Source organism: Staurois parvus, unplaced genomic scaffold (assembly GCF_062004578.1).
Source record: "Staurois parvus isolate SC_StPar_1 unplaced genomic scaffold, SC_StPar_1.0 ptg000483l, whole genome shotgun sequence".
Classification (NCBI taxonomy): Eukaryota; Metazoa; Chordata; class Amphibia; order Anura; family Ranidae; genus Staurois; species Staurois parvus.
This window is the reverse complement of record NW_028318279.1, coordinates 676,908-684,554: the sequence shown is the minus strand read 5'-3', so window position 1 is coordinate 684,554 and position 7,647 is coordinate 676,908.

The window sequence follows — 7,647 nt, the reverse complement described above, 5'->3', positions numbered from 1 at the left end:
CAAGCATGGCTGAACAAAACCAGTCTCTACCACAAATTGGACCCAGACCTGCCCAGGGTCTCGTAAGTAGATTGCACGGAGGAGTAGAGTCCGTTATTGGAATTAACTGTGAGGGACTTTTAAACCTAGGCCTGTGTATGGCCTTCAATGGAAGCTGCTTCTGCTCCGCCACTCTGCCATTGGACTCTTGATAGTCGTCTCCCCACGCTGCTGCTGGGGGGACTTTTTAACATAGGCCTCTGTATGGCCTTCAATTTTAGCTGCTTACGCTCCGCCACTCTGCCATGGGCCCCTGTACCGCCTCCTCATGCTGCTGCCAGGCCCGTAATCTGCCATGGGCCCCCGTACCGCCTCCTCATGCTGCTGCCAGGCCCGTAATCTGCCATGAGCCCCCGTACCGACTCCTCATGCTGCTGCCAGGCCCGTAATCTGTCATGGGCCCCTGTACCGCCTCCTCATGCTGCTGCCAGGCCCGTAATCTGCCATGGGCCCCCGTACCGACTCCTCATGCTGCTGCCAGGCCCGTAATCTGTCATGGGCCCCTGTACTGCCTCCTCATGCTGCTGCCAGGTCCAGAGTCTCTCATGGGTCCCTGTACGGCCTCCCATTGCTGCTGTCTCCATCGCCACACTCTGCCATGTGCCACTTTCAGGTCTCCTCACACTGCAGGTGGGTTCCATTTTGTCATAGGTTGCTGTATGGCCTCCCATTGCTGCTGTCTCCACCGCCACACTGTGGCTCCACACTCTGGTTTTGGCCCCGTGACTGCCCAAATGAGTGAAGTGTGCGGTGATTCTAAGATCAACGGCACTCATCTGCATGTCATACTGCCTGACAGTATTATTTCTCTTCCCCAGCAGACTCCAAGGGCATTTAAATTAAAGGTACAGTGTTCAGCACTAATATAAAGGCTCTCTGAAGCCTAGAAACACCCTTTTATAAGTTAAATTCGCAGCGAATATATTCGGCTCGAAGCGAATTTATTCGGCGAATTCGGCGAATCAGCCGAACCGAATTTTTGAATAATTCGCTCATCTCTAGTCACCATGTGTAATACATAAGGGGGGGGATATGATCTCCATGTATAATACATAAGTGGGGATATGATCTCCATGTATAATACATAAGGGGGATATGATCTCCATGTATAATACATAAGTGGGGATATGATCTCCATGTATAATACATAAGGGGGGATATGATCTCCATGTATAATACATAAGGGGGGATATGATCTCCATGTATAATACATAAGGGGGATATGATCACCATGTATAATACATAAGGGGGGATATGATCTCCATGTATAATACATAAGGGGGATATGATCACCATGTATAATACATAAGTGGGGATATGATCTCCATGTATAATACATAAGGGGGGATATGATCTCCATGTATAATACATAAGGGGGGATAGGATCTCCATGTATAATACATAAGGGGGGATATGATCTCCATGTATAATACATAAGGGGGGATATGATCTCCATGTATAATACATAAGGGGGGATATGATCTCCATGTATAATACAAAAGGGGGGATAGGATCTCCATGTATAATACATAAGGGGGGATATGATCTCCATGTATAATACATAAGGGGGATATGATCTCCATATATAATACATAAGGGGGGATATGATCTCCATGTATAATACATAAGGATGGATATGATCTCTATGTATAATACATAAGGGGGATATGATCTCCATGTATAATACATAAGGGGGGATATGATCTCCATATATAATACATAAGGGGGATATGATCTCCATGTATAATACATAGGGGGGGATATGATCTCCATGTATAATACATAAGGGGGGATATGATCTCCATGTATAATACATAAGGGGGGGATATGATCTCCATGTATAATACATAAGGGGGGATATGATCACCATGTATAATACATAAGGGGGGATATGATCTCCATGTATAATACATAAGGGGCGATATGATCTCCATGTATAATACATAAGGGGGGATGTGATCTCCATGTATAATACATAAGGGGGGATATGATCTCCATGTATAATACATAAGGGGGATATGATCTCCATGTATAATACATAAGGGGGGGATATGATCTCCATGTATAATACATAAGGATGGATATGATATCTATGTATAATACATAAGGGGGGATATGATCTCCATGTATAATACATAAGGGGGGATATGATCTCCATATATAATACATAAGGGGGATATGATCTCCATGTATAATACATAAGGGGGGGATATGATCTCCATGTATAAATACATCAATGGTCCTTATAGCGAACTTGGTGTAGAATTTTCACTCTAAGGGCCCCTTTACACTGGAAATGCATGTCAGCTCTGTGTTTTTATGTCTGCGCATTTTAATACTTTTAAAGTGTGTTCGCATTAATTTTGCTCTGCATTCTGCAGTGCTTTTTTCTTTGCATTTTTGGGTTTGTCTTTCATGTATTTCCTTTGAGGCCACTTCCTTCTTCTTCTTTGTCCTTTGAGGTGCTGTGTGTTTGCAATGCGTTCTTGCTCGTTCACATGCAGTTGCAGTGTGGAAAAATGCAGCTTGCTCTACTTTCTTTGACTGCAGTGCAATAGTGTGAACTCTGCCCATAGGATTGCCAGGATTTTGGACTGTCTATACATTTGGAGTGCAGTAGAAAATCCATCCAACTGCAGCAAGCTGCATCTCACTGCTTTAGGTTTGAATGGGCCGCAAAAGGTCGTCACAGAGGACAAGGGGGCGCTCTTTATGTCTGCAGGAAAAGAGATGTAATCTCCAAATATGGAAAGGTTTCTTCACAGTAAGAGCTGTGAGAATGTGGAATAGACTCCCTCAAGAGTTGGTTGTGGCCAGCTCAGTAAATTGCTGTAGGAAAGTCCTGGATTCTTTCTTGGATACACAGAATATAACTGAATATAACATTTATAGGTCGGGGGCATGGTCTGCCACAATCCAAGATGGCCACTTAAGCACGGAGCTCCTGCCAGCCGGAGACATCCTGCTTCCCTGCACAGAGGATCGGGTGAGCGCAGGGCTTAGAGAGATGGGGAAACCGGACAGGAACACATCTGGATCCTGGTCCCGTTCCCCCCGGGCCCCTAGTCAGCAGCAGGCAAGACATATAAAGGGGCTATTCCGCTCCCAGCAGAGGGACAGGCCGCAGGCATCCCCCTCTCCCTCTCCCTCCCCGCCTCCCTCTGTATCTGCAGCCAGCTCACAGAGCACAGCCTCTGACACAGAGCCAGACACTGTCCCCCAACAAGATCTCTCCTCTGAATCTCATGCCCTATCACTGAGAGATCTCCATGCTGTGGCAGCCGACATCAAGATTACATTCACCACTGCCCTTTCTGACCTACGTGATGACCTCCACTCCCTGGGCACCAGATTAGAGGGGGTGGAACTCTCTACCAAACAAAATACAGAAGATGACACAAATAGAGCTTTATTTTGGTGGTACGTACTCGCCGCTGAGTGCTTTACTTTTTGCGCTATAAACAAAAAAAGAGCAAAAAATTAAAAAAAAAAGTTTCTTTGTTTGTATTATAAAATTTTGCAAACAGGTAATTTTTCTCCTTCACTGATGTGTGTTGATGAGGCAGCACTGATGGGCACTGATAGGCAGCACTGATGGGCACTGATAGGCAGCACTGATAGGCAGCATTAATGAGGTAGCACAGATAGGCAGCACTGATAGGCGGCACTGATAGGCGGCACTGATAGACAGCACTGATAGACAGCACTGACTGGCATCACTGCTGGGCACTGACTGGCGGCACTGCTAGGTATTGACTGGCGGCACTGTTAGGCACTGACTGGCACAACCGCTGGGCACTGACTGGCACAAACGCTGGGCACTGACTGGTGGCACTGACTGGAAGCACTGCTGGGCTGCACTGATGGGCACTGGTGGGTGGCACTGGTAGGCACAGGTGGGTGGTACTGGTGGGCACAGGTAGGTGACACTTCTGGGTGGCACTGTTGGGCACAGGTTTGTGGCACTGCTGGGTGGCATTGGTGGGCACAGGTGTGTGGCACTGCTGGGTGGCACTGGTGGGCACAGGTTGTTGCACTGCTGGGCACAGGTGGGTGCACTGCTAGGCACAAGTGGGCAGAACTGGTGGGTGGCACTGCTGGGCATCAATCATCAGGGCACTGATCATCAGTGCCCTGATGATCGGTGCCGATCCCCGCTCCAACAACTGCCGGTTCTCGGCAGTACTTTCCTCACGACCTGACAGCGTGAGGAAAGTGCAGCCGAGGATCGGCAATTGCATTTCCCTGTGATCAGCGTGTCATTGGACACGGCTGATCACATGGTAAAAGGCCGCTGTGATTGGCCTTTTACCACATCGTGTGATCAGCTGTGTCCGTAGGATCATGGAGATCGCCAGGTACACGCCCCCGGGGGCGCGCAGGAGAGCGCGTTCTGGGAGGAAGTCATATGACGCTCTCCCAGAACTGACTGGCCGCAGTGTAGCCGTCATTGGGCTATCTGCGGTCGGCAACTAGGTAATATTTATAAGTAATAATACCAGAGCTAGTTGATCCAGGGAATGTGTGATTGCCTCTTGGGGAATCAAGAAGGATTTTTTTCCCCTTCTGGAGCAAATTGGATCATGCTTTATTTGATCCTCTTGATCAGCTGTGGGTATAGGACTGTGTGTATGGAAACTTTATATTTGTGTGTGTTTTTTTTCCCTTTTTTTCCTGTTTTTTCTCTTTTCCATTGGTTGAATTGTACTAGTGTCTTTTCAACCTAACTATGTAACAATAACTCTATACCACAGAGCTCAGTTGGAGCAGAAACTTATTGAGACAAGTCATCAGCAAAAGTCCAGCATTTTTTCTCTATGTTCCCCACTTTCTGTATCCACCCCTCTACAATAATATACAATTTTTCTCATATGTGACCTTTATTGACTGGGAGGGATGTCTCCCAAAAGGTTTTAGAGGCTTAGAATATTCCACATCAAGCTGGAAAGAGCGCCATGTGGCCAGGCTGAGAAGGGTCAAGTGAAGGCTATTAAATGAGTAGCTTTCCTACACCCACATTGCCATTTCCAGAAGCACCCTTCTTATGTCAGATGTCTCTTCCTCAGCTACTGGAGGGGAAGGAAAAATGCCCCCAATTCACCAACATGCCCAGCACCTCAAATTGGCAATACTGCTGGCTTCACAGATAGAACTTGGTCTGAATTTTATCTGTTCGGCATTTGAAAAATTGGCAAACTAGATGGCTTGAGATGGAACTCATAAGTGATAACTTTTGCAGTGATATTACTACACTGATGCAGGCTGGTTGTTCGGTAGTTGGAAGCCACCATCCCTGTACCTTTGTTTACATTCACTTGGCAAAGTATAGTATATGGAGCAGGTTATCTCAGTTGGCTTTTTTTATTTGATGGGTCAGCAGCTGGTGTGATCTGTGATCAATCTCCAGTGGGCAGGGAGAAAGGCATCAGAGGGCATGGCCGGAGCGGTGGCTGAAGCCAAGCCAAACCATCCATGCTTCTGACTCCTGAGGTCAGTGGAGAGGAGTCCGCTTTTATCTCCTATACTGGAAATTGCTTTGGGACACCTGCTCCATTTCCTTGCCGGAGGGGTGATTTTATTTCTACTATCCAGCTTGGAGTAGCTCACATGTGTTTATTTACTGTTTACAATGTTTTTGTGAATGAGTAGGGTACTATTTAATTGGAGTAAACACAGGAAAAAAAATAGTTTGTAATATGTTTCCATTCAATTCATCCCTTGTATGATCCCCTGGTCAAGTGTACATCCAGGGCAACTGGTTTACAGGATAGATAGAACCCAAAGTTATAGAGTCATTTCTGTCATTGTGCTTGAAGAAATATCAGGATTGTTGGTCATCATTAGTGCAGGGCATGTAAACAACAGATTTATGGAGTAGTTTGGAGACCAAAAGGAACGTAAATCTGACAGGTTATGTTGATGGAGGCCAAAAGGAATCAAAAGTCCATCCACTTAACCAGTATGAAGCATAGCAAAGCAAAGCCTTTTTAGAAGATATATGCATGAATCATTCAAATAAATCACAAAACAAGGGGATTGTTTCTCATTTTTGGATAATGGATGAAGCAATGCAAATGACATGTCTTCACTTCCATTCCAGGGTCAGAGATGTCAAGAGGATGGAATGTCATAGAGCCATCATTAATGATTCAGCTGACAAAAACAATGAGGTAGAAATATAGTCATGTTACTGAACACCCCCCCCCCCCCGTTCATCTTAGTATAACTTAACTACTTCCAGGCTCTGGGCAATGGGCGGATGGAGTTCAGGTCCTGACTGGCACTCAAGGACACCAGTTCTTTATTTCTCCACTCTTCTTCTCCCCATACTATTCCTCCTCATTCTAGATTTCTGTTATTTCATTCTTTGCTTTCTTCTCCCTTCTATAATTGCTCCTTTCCACTGACTGATTGTTGAACATACCTACAGTTCCACTTGGGATGGTATTTATTGGCTACATTCTTAGTTCAGATGAGCAAGTTAAATAATGTTCCAATGCACAAAAAGTTCTAGAAAATGCAGTTTTGTGAGGAGCAGTGATTCTATTATTGCTTAAAGTGAAATATTATATTTACACTATTCCTTTAGAAAACTTTCTTCAGAGTTCCTCTAAACCTGCTTGTGAAGTAGCACATCTCTAGGGTTTAGTGATATTTACAAAGAAATAAATGCCATTTAAATTGCCAATCATTTCCATTTCCCTGCAAGTTTCCTTTATTTTTTAAAAATTATTCATTTTGTTATTACATATTTTGAAAATTACCAGCAATTTGTTCTGTTACTTTTGCTGTTAAAAAGGTGGGATTCCTCTAAAATCAATACCAAACCATAGTGCCTCTACTCATTCAGAAAAACACAAGTCCCTTATAAAAAAAAAGAAGCTATAAATCCATCATCAATCACATTGTCCAAAGATGCAGTTCCTGGTAAATCAGAATAATTGATGCCCTCTGAGTGCTGAAAGAAAAAACAGCTGAACCTTCCAACATGTCCCTACCCCATCATACTTCTAGAGGTCAACAACACCTCCCTGAGCTGAACACAAGGGTGGGGATGATGGCTGACATTACTAACCAAATAAGACCATCAGTGATGTCGGCCATCATTCCCATCCTTTGTTTACATGGTTGGGGATTCCCGGCTATACAGTTGCAAGATAAAGTATGTGAACCCCTTGGGATTACGTGGAGTTTTGCATGAATTGGGCATAAAATGTGCTCTGAACGTCATGTAAGTCACAACAATAGAAGAACACAGTCTGCTGAACATAATACTACACAAACATTAGATGTTGCCATGGTTTAATTGCACATAACATGTAAACATTCACAGTGCAGGGAGGAAAAAGTATGTGAGGCCCTAGCTTAATGACTTCTCCCAGAGCTAATTGGAGCCAGGAGTGAGCCAACCTTGACTCCAATCAGTGTGATGATATTGGATGTGTTGCTGACAGCTGTCCTGCCCTTAAAAAACACACACCTGTTTTGGGTTTACTGGTTTCAAGAAGCACTGTCTGATGTGAACCATGCCTCGCAGAAAAGAGCTCTCAGAAGACCTACGATCAAGAATTGTTGACTTGCATAAAGCTGGAAAGGGTTACAAAAGTA